A 20,297-nucleotide genomic window follows, 5' to 3' on the forward strand; every position below is an offset into this window, starting at 1 on the left:
ATCTTAATGCAGATAAAGACAAGAATCAAGGTGCCACAAAATACACCCCTCAGCCACTCTCTTATTTTCCCTCATCCTATCCTCCATGTGAGTTCCCAAGCAACCCACAGTGTGGCGCATTCTCTGGGGCTCTGAGCTTACTCATGTTTTCTGCCTGTCAGTCAAGTGTTGTCAAAATATTGGGAATTAGCCTTGGAAACCAAACATCAGAATTAAAAAAAAAGATATATTAAAGTTTCCATCCCTGATAACGAACAATTAGAACATGACACTAGCAGTGAGGGTACAAGACAGCTGGAAAATAAGGAGGAGAATACCACAACAGAGAATGCCACTGGCTCCTGCACTCTATACCCTTATCCAAATGTTGTAGCAAAAGCTCACTCATATCTAGCAGTATAGGGAAGTCTTGGGAATTTTTCTCTTTCATGTTGTCATCTGCTTCTTAAAAATACTCAGAGAGTCTCTCTCTCTCTCTCTCTCTCTCTCTCTCGATATATATATATCTCACAGACCTGGCAACCCAGGAAATGTCTGTGTCATATGCTTTTTAACTGAGAAAAATGAACCCAGTGGTTAATTCCGTGGAGCTTTAACTACAATTGTTTTTTCTTCTTGTCTTTAACAGTACCTGACAAGACCTTTGATGGTTCAAGAACATGAGGTTCAAGAGCATCATCATACACTGATGCTGCTCCCAGGTCTCTGGCTGAAGTTTGTACAGGGGTTCTTATAGTTTATTCATGGGAAAAACTGCCCATACCTGATGGCTGTGAATTTGGGTGAACTGCACTAAAACTTGACTGTAAGTCTATAGATGACTTGGTAAGTTTGTCTGGGGGTATCATTTGTTCATTCAACTTTCTCTGATGGCTGAAGCTGAAAGGACAATGGAGATCCTGAATAATGATGGGCAGGGTCTTACGAATCTCTTTTGTCACTTTCTCTGTAAAATTTGTCACTACATTCATAGAATACTCCTGATATAAGAAATCTGAAGCTAGAGAAGACAATTTACATTTGACAGAGAAACATGTCTAGCCCCACCAGGCAATAAATAGACAGTAGAAAAAATGTATTCACATCAATTTGAATAGAGCAACATAAAATCCATCTGCAAATGTTTAAATAGAACTTCAAGCTTTAGTTTTTACTGTGTCCCACCTGTAAAGTTTTGCCAGGATTATGAGTTTTTCATATAAGGCATGCACCAGAAACATCCTTATACATTTAGAAATGCTGGCTTAATGTTATTAATGTAACCATTTTTTTTCTCTGCTATAGTGATAAAATTGAACAGTTCTGGCTAATGAATGGAAGTAAGTGGACTCCTATAAGTGGGCTTGAAGTTTTGGTATGTATGGCTTCACTCACATGCGATGTCGTAGAAATCTTTGGGAGGGGGCTTTTTTGCCTGGACATATTTGAAACATCACCTCAGAACTTGTTAGGAATGCAAATTCTAGGGCATCCCCACCAACCTCCTAAATCAGAAACACTGACTAAAACACAATCAGCAGCAGACTGCAAATTCTCGAAGGCTCCATGCTGCAAAGGCTCTGCCCAGGAAGAGTGAGCAGGCATTACCTGTCTCTCCCTCCCTTGGAGGGAGAAGGAGGATATAGGAATCTCATTCCGGTTCCTCCTTTCTCTCTCTCTAGAGCAGTACTGGGTTTACAGAAAAATTAAGCAGATTGTACACAGCATTCCCTCCACTGTTATTATCTTGCCTTAGTGTGGTACATTTGTCTGAATTAATAAACTGATATTGATACATTATTAACTAAAGTCTGCAAGTCACCTTAGGGTTTACTCTTTTTGTTGTACAGTTTTAAGGGTTTTAGCAAAGGCATAATGTCAAATATCCATCAACACAATATCATATAGAACATAAAACTTTAATTACAATTTGAAGACCACAGCGTTTCCCTAAATAAAATAAATTAGACAAATGAAGTCCTTAATCACCATTAAATGCCTTGAGAAACAAAATAGAGTTCAGGAAGTAAGATCATTTACAGATTTACAATAGTTTACTCTTCAAAGAGACAATACGAATACACACTGCATTCAAAAAGTTCAAATTTAACAATCAAAAGTAGGCTGGAAGCAGATAAAATTTATTTAACTAATTTGCTTTGGCCAAATATCAAAATAATAGTCTTGGGTCTTCCAGCTTGATTGAAGACGAAACTCCCAGTTTTAGTCTGTGAGAAAAAAAATCAGATCCTTTTTCAAAACAAGCTTTTTAATTTTAATTGTGAAACATTATTTGTAAGAATTTTCACATTAAATAATATGACCTTGCCATGCTAGCTCAAGTTTGTTGACTCACACAGTAGAAACATTCATGGAAACAGCTTCAAATTCCTGCCAGCTCTCAGCAAGTCCTCCAGATCACCCAGTCTCACCTCCTTACCCCAAAGAATGAACACGTATACTCTGCTGACATTAAGAGAATCCCTAATTGCTCCTATGAATAGTGAATTATCAATAGGATGTAATCAAGTGGATTCTGATTTTCTAGCCACTTGTTTTAAATTGTTTGTTGGGGGGCGAGAAAGAAAAAAGGTATCAGGGGGCCCTCTGCTGGTGAACCCACATAATTAATGAAAACAGGTTAAGATTTGGGAAGGATAAAATATTTTATTACTGTTTGCTAAATCAAAGGTCCTGGGTGGTTCCACTTAATTATGTGAAGATAAGTTTAAATCTTGACATAATTTTATTAAATTCATTTTAAATTTTATTGCTTAGCTTTTGTATAGTCTATTTTTAATGAAAGCAAGTCCATCACAAACAACTACCCCAGGTTGGCATCGTTGGGTGTATAAGGGAAAAGAAGGTTTTTCCCATTCTGTCTCAAATCATGTGATCTGGCTTTGTAGATCAGCAAAGTCTTGAGCACTACTTAAAATTGACTTGAGAGACTCAGAAATACGAAGAAAATACTTAAGCATCAACTGTCAGATAAAGCCACAAGCTCTCTTAGTAACAGCAACACAGTATGATTTTAGCAAATCACTTATTGTCTCTTGGTCTGTATTTTCTCATTTATAAAAAATGAGTTAGAAGGCCTAGCAGATCTCTAGGTTTTAAAAGATTGTAAATCCATCGTTTTCTAGTGGTTTTTTTGTTTTGTTTTGTTTTTTGAGACGGAGTCTTGCTCTGTCGCCCAGGCAGACATTATGCAGTGGCGCAATCTCGGCTCACTTCAGGCTCCACCTCCCGGATTCACGCCATTCTCCTGCCTCAGCCTCCCGAGTAGCTGGGATTACAGGCGCCCACCACCACGTTCAGCTAATTTTTTTTTTTTTTTTTTTTTTTTAGAGACGCGGTTTCACCATGTTAGCCAGGATTGTCTCGATCTCCTGGACCTCGTGATCCGCCCGCCTCGGCCTCCCAAAGTGCTGGGACTACAGGCGTGACACACCGCGCCCGGCCAGCCCTCTCTTTTAAAGGACTGTTTCCTCTTTGCTCAGCCCCACCTGGAAGCAGATGGAGCAGCATGTTCCCTTCATAAGCCACCAAGAAGACCAAGAAGACCGCAAGCTCAGACTCAGGGAGAGTGGGAGGAGGCCCATCCCATGCTCTAGGAACAAACAGCGCTGTCAGAGGGTCGGTCCCATAGAATTTTGTGAATTTCCTGGTCTCTCCCCGGTCCTGTACAGACACATTTCCTTGTGTTAGCAAATTGGCCTATAAGAAGCTGCCCACCTTCCTCCTGTCAAACTTTAACTCTCTAATCATCCCTTTTGAATCAATTTTCCGAAAAAATCCCCCAGGTCAGTAAAAGACACGACCATCCCTCCAGGTAATCTCCCAAATACCCAGGAATCAACTGAGAATTATTCTCTCTCTCGTATCTGCACTATATTGCTCTTCTGTGACCTCACTTTCTCCATCTCTGTCATCTCTCTAGTCTAAGCCATCATTGTCTTTAGCCAGAGCTCCTGAGAGGCCTCAGATCTGGTCTCTGCTTTCACTCTTGCCCGCTCCTCCGACTGTCCATTCTCCACTTATCAGCAGCCAGTGTGGCTGTCTTCAGAGGTAAATCAGGCTTTGTCATCTCCTACTTATTAACTTCCTTCAACTTAATCACTTCCATTACACTTAAAATACACCCCAAGCTCCTTACCCGCCTCTGGCCCTGCTTACTTTTCCAGTCTCTCCTGGTGCACCTCCCCACAATCCATGCATTCTGCCCACTGACCTTCCTTCTCTCCTTCGGGCTCAGTAGTTGTCCTGGCCATACCTTTTGCAGGGGATGCCTCCCGTCCCATCTCAACTTTTTATTTGCCTGCTCCTTCTTCATGTTCAGGTCTGAACTCACGTATCAGTGCCTCAAAGAAGCTGTCTGTGACCAGCTCCTGCATGCTCCCCTCACCCTGCCCCTTTGACCTTTTAACATGTCACCCTATTTACCTCTTTTCTAGGGCTTCTTGCAAGCCAAACTCCCTGGTCAGTAAGCCACTAGTTTGTTCCCTGTCTCCCAGCTGGAAGCTCTTGGAGGGTAATAACCTTGTCTCTCCAGTTTTCCTGCTGTGTTCAAGAGACCTAAAAGAGTTAAAAAAAAAATGCTCCGTGTAAGCACTCAATGAGATTTTCCTTGATAAAGGAATGCAGAAACAATGGAAGATACTGATCTTAGCATCCTGTGAGATTCAGAACTACTGAACTTATAATTATTGCTATTATTGGAGGTTGACTTGGAGACTAGTCTATAAAGTCTCACTCATGTCTTCAGGTCTTTCCTGGGCGCCTTATGGCAGATGGGTAGCTCGTGTGTCCCTCATCTAGGGAAACTCCCTGTTTCTCCCCACTGTTCCCTCTCCATCTGTGTTTTCTCTTCTGTGTGTTTTCCTATCCACTGTGTTTACTTTTTATCATCGATCTTATTACATAGTATTGCTATTAATGAATTATATTTGTGACTTCTCTGCTAGACTGAATGTCTTGGTAGTAAAGGTCACTTCTAATTTGTTTCTGAAGGCTTAGGAAAGCCTCTGTACAATATATATGACAGATAAATTGTGCGTAAGTAAATGTGAAAGTGCACTAAAAATCAGAATCACGGTGTTTCTCAATGACAGTATGGCAGGACGTATAACATGGAATGCCCTTGAATAATTTGAAGACTATCACAGTTTATACACAAAGTTAATGTGTAAAGCCATGGCATATGATAACTGTAATTAAATAACACTGAAATATTATTTGATGCTATCAGCATCTCTACCCCTAGCAAGCTTTTCCGTCTCGTTTTGCTGCAGACCTCCACCCTTATCTCTAAGATGCCACTGTGATCTCTGATTCTATGCTGGGAAACCCATCCTTTTAAGGTGCTTATAATTGAGAGCTTGTAAACATGTCTTTAGTGAAGCCTTCCTAGTGTCATTTAAAGTGGACATTTTCACCCGTCCTCTCACACACTTCACATGTAATATGAGTGCATAATGCAAGGGCTTTTCTGTTCCATTTTTCCTCTCTGTCAACTTGTAGCACAGACATTTGATAGGACCTTGTTGAATGTAATTGGCATATAGTTCAGCTTCTTCTGTTCCTGTAAGATTTGTCCTTATCTTGAGGAGCTTGGCAGAAAGCAGGGGCCACGATTTCCTGACATTGTATCGTCTCTTCTCTGTGTTCCCTTGATCTTTTAGAGGGGCACAGGCATCACGTTTCCTGCATTCCTAGGAAAAACCACCCGGTTCTGAAAAGCCAGCTCTGTCTCAGAAAAGCTTGACCAGTGCTGATCATAGTTGCTCTACTGTCATATCTTGACTGGATGTTTCCAATTTATTCTACACTACTTCTAAAGATCTCATTATTGATATTCTAAAAAAATACACAAAACAGAAGATAAAGATAATGCCCAAACTAAGAGAAATGTAGGATTGACGAGCAAGTTACCTTGCCGTTTAGCGTGAGGATCCTGGAGTTCTCTGTTTTTATTTTTTTCTTCCAATTTAAACTTTGGGCCAAACCAGTTGCTTGGTTTTCTTCTGCTTTGCTGCATTTGAATCACTAGAGGGAGGTAGAGGAAAAGGTTTCAAAGAAATTAAGACAGCCATTACACAGAAAACCCAATATCTGTCTGGGTGAGTATTCTGTACCTTTTAAAAGACAACTTGAGCCCAAATGTCAAATCTAATGGTGAAGCAAATTAGAATGCTTGTTTTTCTAGGCCCTCATCTTGAGGATAAATGTATTATGGATAATTGAGTAAATGCATTCATTGGCTAGGAGTTATTACTGATTGAATTTGATGTCTTATGTTTTTGTGTCAATTAAAGACATTCACAAATAATTATTTTGTTTCTTCTCCTCTCCCTTCAACTGAGTTTTCACTGGAAATATCCAGAGAAAATCAATTCCTTACTGGTCCCCCAAATTTCCTCTTATGGACTGTAGAATAGCATTTTTAAAGTTTTGAAGTTGGCATTAAGCCATGAACAGTGCTAGGAATCAAAGCATATAGTTCTGTTCATCTGCCATATGAGCTAATATGGCAATGTGCCAATTACATGGCCAAATCCTCCCCCTTATCCCTTTTAGGGAGTGGATGACTCAATCTTTATATTTTAAAAAGAAAGTTATCTTAATGCTTCTGGCCACAGAGTTGTGCCTGAGATTTGAGTTCCCTTCTGTTATTTTGCTGAGCCTGCCCATTCAACAGTCCCTACACATCTATCTCTCTGAAGGGGAATCTGAAAATGATACGGTGGCTCTGTTTCTTAAAAAATAAACAAATAAACAGCAATGACTATACTTACTCTGAATGTAGTGACATGGTTGACTTTAGGAAAGATTCTGAGAAGGTGGTATTTCTCTTCAATGTATCTCCTTTCTTTTCCTCTCCTAGGTACGCACAGAGAGAAATCTCTCTCTCTCTCTCTCTCTCATCCTAATAGCTCTAGGTTTGCCCTCTCCAATCCAATATTCCAGTCTGCATTACTCTTGAATCATTTAGACATATTTGTTTAATAGCCTGCATTGTAACAGGAGGACCATTAAGTATGAAATAAACGTATATTGAGTTGATTGTAAAGTTTTACTCTGTGACCCCTTCAATCAGAGCTCCTTCCGCCCCACATTCCTAGGGCCTGTGTCCCCAGTACGGATCTGTAAGTACTGGGATACCAGCCAATATATACTGTGATCACTGATTGTTCTTCTTGGAGTATTATTCCTTGCCTGCATCTGTGTAGGTTTTCCCAGGCAGACTCATCTGTTCTATAGCTCGTTTCTCCTAAAACATGGCAAGCAGCTTTATATTAATACATGTCAAGGTATAAATGATTCATCAAGCCTTGACATATGACTTTTTAGGGGTTTTGTAGGTTTGTGGGATCTTTCTGACTACACAGGCATTTTTACCCAGAGGGCTACATCTTGAACAGTTAAATTCTGAGCATGAGCAAGCCACAAAGCAATGTTCTTTGTTCTTTGCTTTGTTTCTCAGGCTTCTCCCTGTGCATCTGTTCTCTCTGTGTTCAAACTCAGGCAAAGTACATGATCTCAGTGTGTCTCTCTCTATGAGAATACAGAAATGAGTAGCCTGGATGAAATGTGCTCTTCTTTCTTCTCACACCCAGGCACTGCAAAGCCTTGCCCAGTTCTATAGGCCAAAGTCTCCTACGAAAGTATACAAAACTGGCCCATAGATTAAAAAGTCCTCTGGGCCCCTTCTCTGATCTCCCTGGGGTAGTGAGGCAAACACATCTGGAATGGGCTTTAAATATCTGCAGAGAGGTCTATTTAAAGAAAGACTGTGAACAAGCGAACATAGTTCCTGCCCTCTGCCTCGCAGTTTTAAGAGGAAATGGAAAGAACTGAGGCAGAAGAAAATGGCAGGCCTCTCCCTCAGGCAACAGTCACCACCTGGAAGCTGAATCATGAAAAGCAAACCTGGTGTTTTCTCCTTTCCCTTTAATTACAGAACAACCAGCATTTCATTTCAGTGTGCAATGGAATACTGTTCCTCTTTCATTAAATATGTACGTTCCATCAAATATGGATTAGCAATGGGCCTTGCTGGGGAACAGTGAGTTACAGTTTTCCAGTCTAGCCTAAATTATTTATGTTGGTTTTATGATCTAGAAAGCAAATGTATGCATTTCTAATACTCTTTCTATGATGTTTTACATTTTCCAAGTAATATGTAACAAATCCTTTCATTTCAACCATGAAAAGCCATAAGCCTATTTAGTACATTGCAGAAATGAGTAAGCCGTTATTATAAATCAGAACCCATAGCCAGATCCACGCAACTGTCCTCCATGTATCCCTTCATGTTTGACCCATTCTGGTTTGAATCTTCTGTTGATTCTACCACTGTGGCTTATTGGTTTGATATACTGTTATCTTTCTTATGCACAGGAGGTGGAGTTTGCTTAAAATACAAGTAAACTAATTGTGGCTTCTGTGCAGAAATGATAGATAGAAACTTTAAAACGTGTAGTCTTTAGTGAGAAAAAAAGCAAGCAAAGAGAAAATAAACAGTAATTCATGTAATCATAAATGTGATTAAATCTAGCACTGTGAGTTAATTTAAAATACTACCCAGTGTAATCAATATTTTATTTTTATAATCTCATAGCGGAAAATATGTTTTCTTTGCTAGAAGCTTTGTAGTTTTATTGGCTATGTCTAGGTTTATAAAAATGTAAAGCATATTTGAAAAAAAAACCCTCTCCCCCATCCTAATAATCTAAAACTGAAATTTAAAATGTAGATGATTAAACATACTATCTCCTAATTGGATCACACCAAATCAAAAGTCATGTATCATTTCCGGGGTTACTGACGAGGAGGAATACTAGGGCATAGATTTCATTGCTTTTATTAAACTAATGAATATTTTATTCCTGAGAGAATTTACATTACACATAGGATACATATTCTCTGCAGATGTATTTAGGTTATTCAATATTTAACAACATTCTTCTTTTTATGACTCCCTTCATGTGTATGTGTAACTAACTTTTATATAAAGCTTTACATTTGTAAGACAGTTTCAAAATGCGTTATCTCGTTTAATCTTTACAATAACTTTGAGGTAGGAATCACTAGCCACATTTTACAGATGAGGAAGGAGGAACTTGGAGAGATTAAATTTCCTTGCTAAGCTTACACAGGGTAGAAAGTGGCAGAGTGGGACACGAATCACAAATTCAGGTCCGGGTTTTGAGTCTGGTGCACTTCGGCCCCTGCAAAAGCCATTGCCTTTTGAAGCCTTCTCATCTCAAGGATGATATGCAGATTTACAGGTAGCCCATGTATTCTTACTTTTTCCTTACTTCTATATCTAAAATTACCTATTTGTTCTTGGGGCAAAATATAAAATGAGTACAAAATTTCCATTTTAAAATTTTACCAAACTAGTTCCACACTCAGCCCACATTCTGCTCTTAGTGAGATGGCTTTGCATCTGCTGGTCTCCTCTGCTGGCATGTGAATTCGTAGAAGGCAGATGTATTATTATCTTACCCTTGCTATGCCTAGATCAGTGCTTCATATATGTATAGTTGATGTTCAAAAATGTTTGTCATTGATAATGCAGAAAAAGCTAAGATAAAGCTAATCTTCTCTGGATGCTAAGCTATATCTAGCTTCCTTCCATTTGTTGTGTTGAAAATTTTATGTCAAACATACAAACAATTTGAAACCAATTAAACTAATTATTAAAACTAGACTCTTTTTTACTGTATCTTGGATTTAATAAAAATTTACATGTTGATGAAATTACAGTTGAAAGAGGTCTTAAAGATCCATTTTGCTTATCTGTTTTCTGAGATTATTAGAAATTTGAATGTCTATATTTACACAAGGGTTTACTAAACAGCGATCAATCACTATTGCACATAGCATCAGCCTGCTGCCTGCTATCTCCCTGGCTCTTTGAGATTTGGGAAACGATAAGGTGCTCTCACCAGTCCACCCCTGGGGTAAGTTGGGCATTTTCTGAGAGTGAGTTTTGTGGAGTTTGCCCTTGTAAAGCTTGGATAGGAAATCTCTATTTAAGACACATTCTGTGTCCAGGAAAACTGGTGTTTAGGTTTGAACTGTTACTCAGTAGTAACTGATAATTTGAATACTGCAGTTAAAAATTTCCCAACTGGCTTATAATTATTAACCTGAATAAGGCTTATGTTTTCCAGGACTCATCAGTGACTGTTCCTGTGCCTCTTTCTAAATCTTAAATCTCTCTTTTTCTGTTATGAGTCCACAAACCAGTGACCCATGCTAAACATTTTAAAAACTCTTCCTTCAATCCTGTTGCCACCTCAGGCAACTACTCTAATTGCAGTCATTCCTGCACTTCCAGACTTTCTAGAGGAATAGACTGCCTTCCTGGTCCTCACCTCCTCCCCAGCCTGTTCCTTCCATCCAATGTGACCTGAGATGTGTGCCTACTACTACTGCAGAGAGAGGTTTAATAAGGTAGCTAAGCTCTTTTAATTGCCCAACTTAATCAGGAGCTGAATTTTCTCACTTTAAATTTCTACTAAATTTTAATAATGACACATTCCGTATTTCTAGACACACAAGAAGTATAGGAAGCATACAACATAATATATCCACAAGTGAACCATCTAGAGTATAATTGTGTTAATATTTTATCATATTTTCTTTGATACTCCCCCGCTTAAGGAATAAAACGGTTCAGTACATCTAAATGCTGACCCTATTTTCCTTACTTTCAGTATCTTTCCTATTACACTTTCTGCAGTGTGTGCTGATGATCGATTCTCTCTTTAGAACATGCAGCTTCTCTTCAACGCTGCCATGTCTCCTGTATTCTCTTTCTGTACTTTCTAGCTGTTACTTTTCATTTGTGTTTGTTTGTTCTTCCGTCCTCACTTGCTCCTTAACAGTTGGGATCCTCACACGTTTTATCTTGGCTCTGATGTCTTGTTGCTTTACCATAATCTAGAGATGTGGTCCACCTGTCCCACTTTATTTCTGTGTGCCCCACATTTCCTCAATGTATGTTTCTAGCTTTGACTATTTTATTGAACACCATTTTCATGTGACCACTAGACATAGATTTCTGGGTATGGTACAGCCTCATCCAAATCTGACCTGCTAGTTTTTCATGACTTCTTGTATTGTACCTTTTCTGTGGACTGAATATTTGTGTACCCCCAAATTTACATGGTGAAACCTAATCTCCAAGTTGGTGGTATTAGGAGGTTGGGCCTTCGGGAGGTAATTAAATTATGGGGTCAGAGCCTTCAGAATAGGATCAGTGCTTTATAAAGGAGGCCCAGATAGTTTGCTTACTTTCTCTGCCTTGTGAGGCTATGGGGAGAAGACGGCTGCCTGTGACCAGGAAGAAGGCCCTCCCCAGACATATAACCTGTTCGTGCCTTGATCCTGGACTTCTCAGCCTCCAGAACTTGAGAAATAAATTTATGTTGTTTATAAGCCACCCATTGTATGATATTCTTTGATACCAGTCTGCATGGACTAAGACACCTGCCAAATGGCAATTTCGGTACCCTCCCGAGCTCTATTTTTCCTCGTTCTTCATTAGTGACCAAATACTGCAAGTCTACCTCAGGAACTTTTCCTAAATTTAGCCTCCTATCCATTATAACTACCACTGCATTAATGATCTTCCTTATCATATGATCTCAGCTTAACCTACCATCTGCCCTCTAATTTGTTTTTCTCACTAGATGTTTTACACTCCATATCATCAATTATCTTACAGACTGCCAGAATATCTTCAAAAATAATTTTGGCCATGCACTGCTAATACTTAAAAATTTCCATTGACCTCTGGTCCTACAAAGAAACAAAGGCATGAGTTTTTTTGTTGCCATGTGAAGAATGCTTATTTCCCCTCTCACCATCCCTGCTCTACCTGTCTCACTCTTTGTGCACCTGGTCTCAATCTGCGCTGAGGGTACCCTTCCCCACCATGCAAAGCAGTGCTCGCCAGAGTCTCTGAGTCAACATGCCAGACTCGACTCTTGTGCAACACTGGTCTCCCACCTCCATTCTAAACATAGAGACAAGCTGCATAATTTATGACAGCAAAAAGTAATAAGCAAAATAAAAACAAAATAAGAAGCATAGCTGAGCTGGAAGGTAAGAAAGGAAAATCCCCAGGTGCCAGAAATTACCCACTACCTAAAAAAAGACACTGGAATTTGATCTATGTCTTGAGGTGGAGTTTTCACATTCACTCTGTAGAAGAGTTAAGGCTGTATTCCCCGGATTCTAAATTAAATGTAACTGAGGCCCCTGAGTAAGAGGCAGTGGAAAGAGGAGTCATGCCCATAAAAGGAGGACTAAAACAAAACTATGTTCACCTGTCCAGAGGTGCCATATGTAGCATGCTGCCAGCCTTGGACCACAGGTTTGGAAAGAGTGCCAACAGCAACAAAACCCAGACACTCAAATTTGTGTTCTGCATGACTTTAGGGTTCAGTCTTTAATTTTGTACAGGGTGAGAACACCATGAGCTGATAAATTAACCTTAAATACTTGATTATTAAAACTGATTCAACTCATAGTGCCCAGTGAGAGGCAAAAACTTCCCTACTCAAATATCTTCATCACCAGACCCTAGCAAGACTCTGCAAAAAATGATTCACATGGAAGATAAGCTCAGAGTCAAAAATTAAAAGCAAAAATGCAACACCATCTGAATTCCTAACCAATGACCTCTAACTTCATAGCAATCTGAAAGCAATTTTAAAGAAATGTGCTTGAATTATTCAAAATGCTGAAAGTGGGGCTGGACTCTATAAGGAAAGAACAAAGCATTAAGAAGTAAATATTGCAGATAAACTGAAAGTGAACTTAAATATGCGAGAACTGCTGCTTGGGGCTTTGGGTTGGAATATTCCTTAGAGAAATGGAGAACTTACGTATCCATAACAGGCATGGGGAAAACACACGCGCGTGCGCACACACACACACACACACACCAAAAACAATCTGTTCTGCCTCAAAAGGAAAAGCACAAATTTGCCCCTTAAGATTAAAGCTCACAATCTCATCACAACGGGAAGATCCCAGCTAGATCACCGACTGTGTAACCGTATCATCTGTACTTGCCCTGCAAATGAGAATATGCTCCCATTATGCTTTCAGTCCAGACCACTCTTCCCACTGAAATTAAAACAGCAGTGCAGACGAAGCTTTACTGGGGAACACCTATAGAACAGCGGCTCTCCACTGGGGCAATATGCACAGGGACACTGGGCAGTGCCTGGAGACATGCTTAGTTGTCACAGCTGGGAGGGTCCCTGAGCAGGGGCTAGGGACACTGCAAAATATCCTACAATGCACAACACAGTCCCTGACAACAAATAATTACATGGTCCAAAATGCCAATAGTATCAAGGTGGAGAAACCCTGCTACCAATAAAATAAGACTTTCAATGTTATTTTAGTAATGTTTTCATGCCTTGTTCTTGTGATTTTTCACTATATCCAGGTTGCAGCATCTGCCATATTGGTCTGATAGATTCTATTCACTTGCATGACCCCTCTGGGGTAGAAGCAATGTTGTAGTTGACAGAAGAAAGAGAAAAAAAAGGACGTAAGGTGGGGAAGAGTTGGAGAAGTGATTGTGAACAAACTTACTCAAAGATCAAGGATTCTGCCTAGATTTGATGAAACTCAAAAAAAATAAAAAGTAAAAACTTTTCATTTTAGAAGATCAAATTATAATGATATAATAACATTTTAAAAATGAGAAAAAGTTGGGGGGAGGAGGTAATATAGGTATGCCAAACTACCACATGGTTAATTTTAGGTATCATCTTGACTGATGAAGAGATATGCAGACAGCTGGTAAAGCATTAGTTCCAGATGTGTCTGTGAGGGGGCTTCTAGAAGTGACTGGCATGTGAATCAGTGGACTAAGTAAAGAAGACCCACCCTCACATCCAATCAGCTGAGGCCTGAATAGAACAGAAAGATAGAAGAATGGCAAATTTGCTCTCTGTCTTTTCTATACCTGGAATACCCTTCTTTTCCTGCCCTTAAATATCTGAACTGGCCTTTGGACTCTGGAATTTGCTCCAGTGGGCTTCTCAGTTTCTTGGGCCTTCAACTTTGGACTGAGAGTTACACTATTGGCTTCCCTGGTTCTGAGGCCTTCAGAATTGTCCTGAGCCACACTGCCAGCTTCCCTGATTCTCCAGCTTGCAGACAGCCTGTTGTGCAACTTCTCAGCTTGACAATCAGGTAAGCCATTTCTCTAATAAATTGTCCCTCCTCTGTCTATCGATCTATCTCTCTATTTATCTATCATGTATCCATCTGTCTATCTCCCTTATCTATACATCTTATTGGTTCTGTCTCTCTGGAGAATTCAACCGTGACTAATTCAGCTACTTTACTTATTTTATAGCACAGACATTAATAAAGACAATTGAAATTGAAATTTGATAAATCAGGAAATGGAGTTAAAAATACGTTACATAGATTTACAGTCTTAATCAGCAGATGCACTGAAAGCAGAATTTATCACAATAATGGGACTTTAAATCAAATAATGGGACCCTAAATTTCTTAACCATATGCATATATTATTTCTAAATTTAAAATAAAATAATTCTAAGTGTTAGCAAGGGTGGGATTATAAATATAAATGGAACCATCTTTCTAGAGGGCATTTTGGCAATATGCATGAAAAGACCTAAAACATTTTAGACCATCTTACCCGGTAATTCTGTTTTGAATTATATATCCTAAGGAAATAATTAGAGACACAAAACAAGATTTATATTCAAGAATATTTATTGACGTTATTTTATGCATATATAGTAGTTGAAATTGTAATATTTAAGGTGTCATAGTAGAGATTAGCCAAATAAATTATGAAACATTAGACAAAGGAATACAAGCTGCCATTAAAATCTGTGTCATCAAATATCATCCAGAGACAGATACAAAGAATGATCACAATACAGTGTTGCCTAAGGGGGAGTCTATATCAAGAGTGTCCTCCCATTTATTTTAAGTATATATGATTGTCAGGCAGACATTTCTACTTCGTCTTCACACCCAACTACACTTTTCCCTAAGAGCAGAATCAGTTTAAGCATCAGATTCTTGGATATGAATTTTGCTTTAGGAAGAATTAGCATGGGGACTATGTAGATACTCCTAAAAGGCTTCACAGAACAGTGTTAAATAAAGAAAAATTAAATTATCCAAGAATATGTGAATTTTGATAACTATGTGGAAAAAAAAACAAGTCCATTGCTTAAACAAAGCAAATTAGATCATGTAGGGAAAAATACAGGTATCTGTAAAAAATACATTAAAATATTAATGAAATATACTTCTGGGAATTGGGGGAGTAGATACCATTATCTTGCTTTCTTATTTGCATTCTAAATCTTTCATAGAAGGAAAAATAATGTATGAGCATCTGTTTCTTTTTCGTACCACCACCAACTCATTTGCTCACTTTCTGGTAACCATGCCTTTATTTTCCTGTGGAGAGCTACCCTGCTCGCCATTCTCAGACCGTGTGGCTTTAGTGAAGTGTCTTAGCCAAGAATCTAAGGGTAGAGCATGTGACATAGGACATTACATTTCCCTAGCCATAAAGATTAAGCCTGAGAGTGGTAATGAGATGATCACTGCCAAAGAGTTATAGATTTTTGAAGAACACACTTTTTGCATCAGACATGAACTTAGGAAGATGTTAGCTCCAGAACTGCTGTTTCAGAACCCACAACTACAGAAGGAGAAACCAGGAGACTGTGGAGCCAACCCATAGAGAAAGCAGAGCATGAAACGTGTCCAAAGACTGTACTACTCTGGACCTTACAGTTACTTGAGCTAAAACATACCCTTTATACTTAAGCTAGTTGAGGCAGGGTTTTCAGTCGTTCATAACCAAAATGATCATGATAGCTTTTACAAGTTATGATTTCACTTTATTCACGCATTTGATAGTAGTTTGTCATGACATTCATGGTCTTTTGGTCATGAACCTCTGAAAAGACTCATAAAAATTCATTTTGGATAATGATTTATTATATTAGAACAATTTCCTCCATTAATTTTCATACAAATCAAGATACTCCTTCATTCTTCTTCTTATAAAATCCTTAAACTTGTGATGATTCATTATGTCTCTGTAGTACCCCCAAAATATATATTAATTGAGAGAACAAATGCAGCATAAAAGCATTTTTTTTTCTCTCTCATTTAGTACCAGGTCTTCACTCTCAAAGCAGCAGCATGATGTAATTTTTCAATTAATTCAGGCAGAAAAAAATGGTTAAAGCCATTTTTGAACAGAGGTTTTTTTTTCCTTTAGCCTTTATGACAGAAAAATGACAAAATAAGCCAGGGAAATCTCTAGAACTACTACATCAAAAATTGACTTTCAGCCTAGGCAGGAGGATTGCTTAAGCCCAGGAGTTCATTACCATCATAAGCAACATAGCAAGACCCCATCACTACATGGAAATAAATAAATAAATAAATAAATAAATAAATAAATAAATAACCTTAACCAGGCTCACCTGTAGTCCTAGCTTCTTGGTAGACTCAGGCAGGAGGATCACTTAAGCTGGAGAGTTCAAGGCTGCAGTGAGCTGTGATTGCACCACTGCACTCCAGCCTGGGTGATAGAGCAAGACCTCATTTTGTTTGTTTGTTTGTTTTTTAATTAAGAACATTGACTTTCAGTAGTTTTTGTCAGGAATCAATGATGAAGACTTTTGCCTCCTTAGGCCACAATATAGGACATTTGTCCTCCCATTCTTTTCTACATTCACATGGACAGAGGACAAGACCCCTGGTTAAGTCAGTGTGAGTCTGACAATTACATCAAGCTTAGCCAAGGTACAGTCAACTACGACGTTGGTACCAATAAGTGATCTCTTTTAGCATGAATTCTGAGGCCATCGGTGTGGGATAGTTGCATGAGGTTAACTAATGAGAGAAAGGCACGAGGAACCAGTTCAAAAAACTAGAGATCAGTTAGCTCTGCTATTTATCGATTTCTGACAATTCTAGAGGGTGATTTCCTGATGCCCCATCATTGTGGGTTTTGCTTTTTATGATTTTAATGAAAGAGGTTTTGATCCCCTGAAAACTTTACTTTATCATCAGAATTCTCCAAGATTAGTTAGTAAAGGTCATGTGACCCGGTATCTAGATTTCCTGTGCCGTTTCCTAGGGCAGCTCAGATCTTTCAAAGTGAATGAGCATTTTGTACATCAGCATGGTAAATGAGAGTACAGAGGGATAGAATAAGAATTAGGCCTACTGAGTCTTCTTTGACTGGGCTTAGCTAGAATCTGAACCTGCTTTTAAAAAGAAGTTGGTCCTTTAGAACCTAATGGTCTTTTCTTTCATGCCTGAACAATACAGCTTGAAGGCTGGCTCCTTGGTGCAATATGAAAGTGAGGGCCAGCTTTTTGCTGGTTCCAGATATGTTTGTCTTCCACTTGATTTTTACCTTATGCCACATCATCACTCTCACTGGCGGAACTATATTTTTCTTTGTTTCTTTCTGTTCAGTTTTAATGGTACCATATATGATAATGCTAATTAGCAAGACATCATCTAAAAAAAAAACAACCTAGGACATGATACATATGAATAAATAAAAATTAAGCCAAACTTGGCTCAGTCCCCAGAAAAATCAGGCACAATCACTTATAAACAACATATATATGTATGTGTACATGTATATACATATAATAACTCAGAAAATATGTGTAATATTTTGTAATGTTTTAAAAAAATTAAAAATGTCACTGACTGTATGGAATTTTAGGCACTTTTGACAACATAAGGCACAACTGTTTGTATACACGGTACCTAGCATAGGGCTGGCAGCAGCCGCTTTGAGTCCTGAATGTCATGACAGTGATGATAACAGTAATGATGATAACAGTAATGATGAAGTCTCATATTTAAAATTTTCAAGTCACTCATCACATCCCAAGTCACTCCCTTCATTACCTTTTATTTATACTGGAGTCATCCTGTGTGCCTCAGTCAGACCGTTTTGTATGTACAATGACTGTAAATAGATCAACCAAACTTTTTGGATGGTGTCAACTATTTAAGGCTTTTTGAAAATATAAGCTACTTGAGAATTCATTTTTTTCCCCAGCTGGTGTAAGAGATAAACAATTTGAACTTGTCAGAACATCATATCATTTGAATAGGAGGCTTAAATTTTTAAAGGCCAGAAAAATCCTAATGAGATTAGACATGATCTATCTTTTTCTAGACACTGGCACCTTTTGCACTTCAATTAGATATCCAGACACACCCATAACTTAGCAGTCACAGGTAGTGTTGTCAGAAAAAGGGTATGAGGTGGGTTGATTATACAAGAACAGGTTAGAATTTGCTTTCTTCTGAGCTTAGCTACTAAAGTAGTATACTAAAAAGCAGGTAGATTCATCATCAGGAAGAATGTAGGCAGCTAATCTGAGAAGAAAAAGACTATAAAAAATAAGAGAAACAAATGAAAAGTTAGCTTTAACTGAGAGCTGATGAACTTAAGAGACTCAACATTGCTTTTCTAAATAGTGATATTAAAATATTGCTAGACAAATTTTTCTTATGTGTAGGATTTAATTTGGAACTGAGTAGGAGGGATATTACAATATGACATCATCAGTATTTGCCCTAATCCCTACCATAAAATGACGACTGTAAAGGAAGGACTCTTAAAATAACTGCCTGGCCCTGCAGTAATGCTTCTCTTTCAAATCGGTAACTTCCTCCATCATGCATTACTTGGAAGATGCAGTAATTTTAATTACTGAAAGGATCATCTCAAATCACCTTTAGTCACAACAAACTGTAAACATTTATACAGCAATATATTTGTAAAATGTATTTTATATTGAGGAAGTATGACACAATACAGAAATAATCATTGAAAGCAAGATTACATGACCAAGCAATTAACCATCAATTATTCGATTTTAATTTAATATATAATAGATCTGAGGCACTGCCTATAAAGTGGAAGATATAATTATAATACTACAGACGTCACTCCAGCTTTCCAGTTGCTTATGGTCCAGCAGGGAGGATGCACATAGGAAAAATAATGATAACTAATGACAAATGTGATGAGTCTTAACAAAGAAGAAGAGCATATTGCAAGGGAATGTAATTCACTCCAGGGTTAGTAAAGACATTATTAAGGAAATAATGTTTAAACAGAGACTTATGAGATGAGTATCACCCAATCAAAAATAAAAGGCAGCTTTCTAGGCCAAGAACACAACATGTCAAAGGTTGTTGATAATGCAAGAGCACATCTGAAGCATAGAAAACATTCTGTGTGGCTAGAGAATAGAGAAGGTAGAGAAGTGCTGAGCAAAATGAGGCTGGAGAGGTGGGCTTTGAATTTGGGATTTTATCAGATTAACAAGGAACCATTGAAAGATTTTAAGCAAGGTTAGATTTAAGCATAGTTACATTAGCCTTTTAAAAAAATCTGGTTTTAGTTCAAATTCTGCAACAAATTTCCTCTATTTCAATGTATCCATTAGTACAATGAGATTTAACATGCTGTTTGCAGATCCTCCCTTCTCTGGGTCACCTGAAAATAAGCCACAAACAAAGGGATGAAATTGTTGATGAAAAGGGAAGAGGCAAGACTCCATATGAAGACTACCACTGACTCACCTCTTTGTACATGCCTCTGTGTGTGTGTTTTATATTGGTGCTGGTGAAGATAGTTCTTTATGCTGATGCATAATAAGGTGAAATGTGTCTATTTTCTTCCATTGGCCCAGGCACAGATGCCATTATAATTGGTAAGATTATTTGCATATTGGTTTTTAATGATGCATTTAAAAATATTCATCCCATTCACTGACTTATGCAGACAATGTACTTTTGTAAATGTGGGCCAGCGTCGTGCTTAAATTCCCAAAAAAATTCCATTATTTTTCCTATGTGCATCCTCCCTGCTGGACCATAAGCAATTGGAAAGCCGGAGTGACGTCTGTAGTATTATAATTATATCTTCCACTTGATAGGCAGTGCCTCAGATCTATTATTTAAAACTCATCACTTCAATTTTTATACCCTTTCTCCCCCATAAGGGAAAAAAATATGATTCTGACTGTATAAGCACCAACTAAATGGAACACAAAACATGGCAGACGATAAAAACATATTTTCACAAATGAGACATGTCATTTTACCATCAAGGAGAGAAACAAAACAAGCTGGTTTTCAAGTTCCATATCTTGTGTGCTCCTTTCAGCTAAATGCCCTTACATCTGTAAGCCCTTGGGACAGGTTAAGCCTTTTATTATTAT

The 20,297-nt window shown here is 38.3% G+C and overlaps 1 long non-coding RNA gene across 1 annotated transcript; it reads left to right on the top strand.

Annotated features, from left to right (window-relative positions):
- The first annotated feature begins 17,819 nt into the window (after window positions 1-17,819).
- Window positions 17,820-19,725, top strand: LOC105740820. Its single transcript, XR_001116907.1, has 2 exons — window positions 17,820-18,027; window positions 19,521-19,725. It is a non-coding gene; the product is annotated as an uncharacterized LOC105740820 (long non-coding RNA).
- The last annotated feature ends 572 nt before the right edge of the window (window positions 19,726-20,297 follow it).

The sequence above is a fragment of the Nomascus leucogenys genome, chromosome 14 (genome assembly GCF_006542625.1).
Source record: "Nomascus leucogenys isolate Asia chromosome 14, Asia_NLE_v1, whole genome shotgun sequence".
NCBI lineage: Eukaryota > Metazoa > Chordata > Mammalia > Primates > Hylobatidae > Nomascus > Nomascus leucogenys.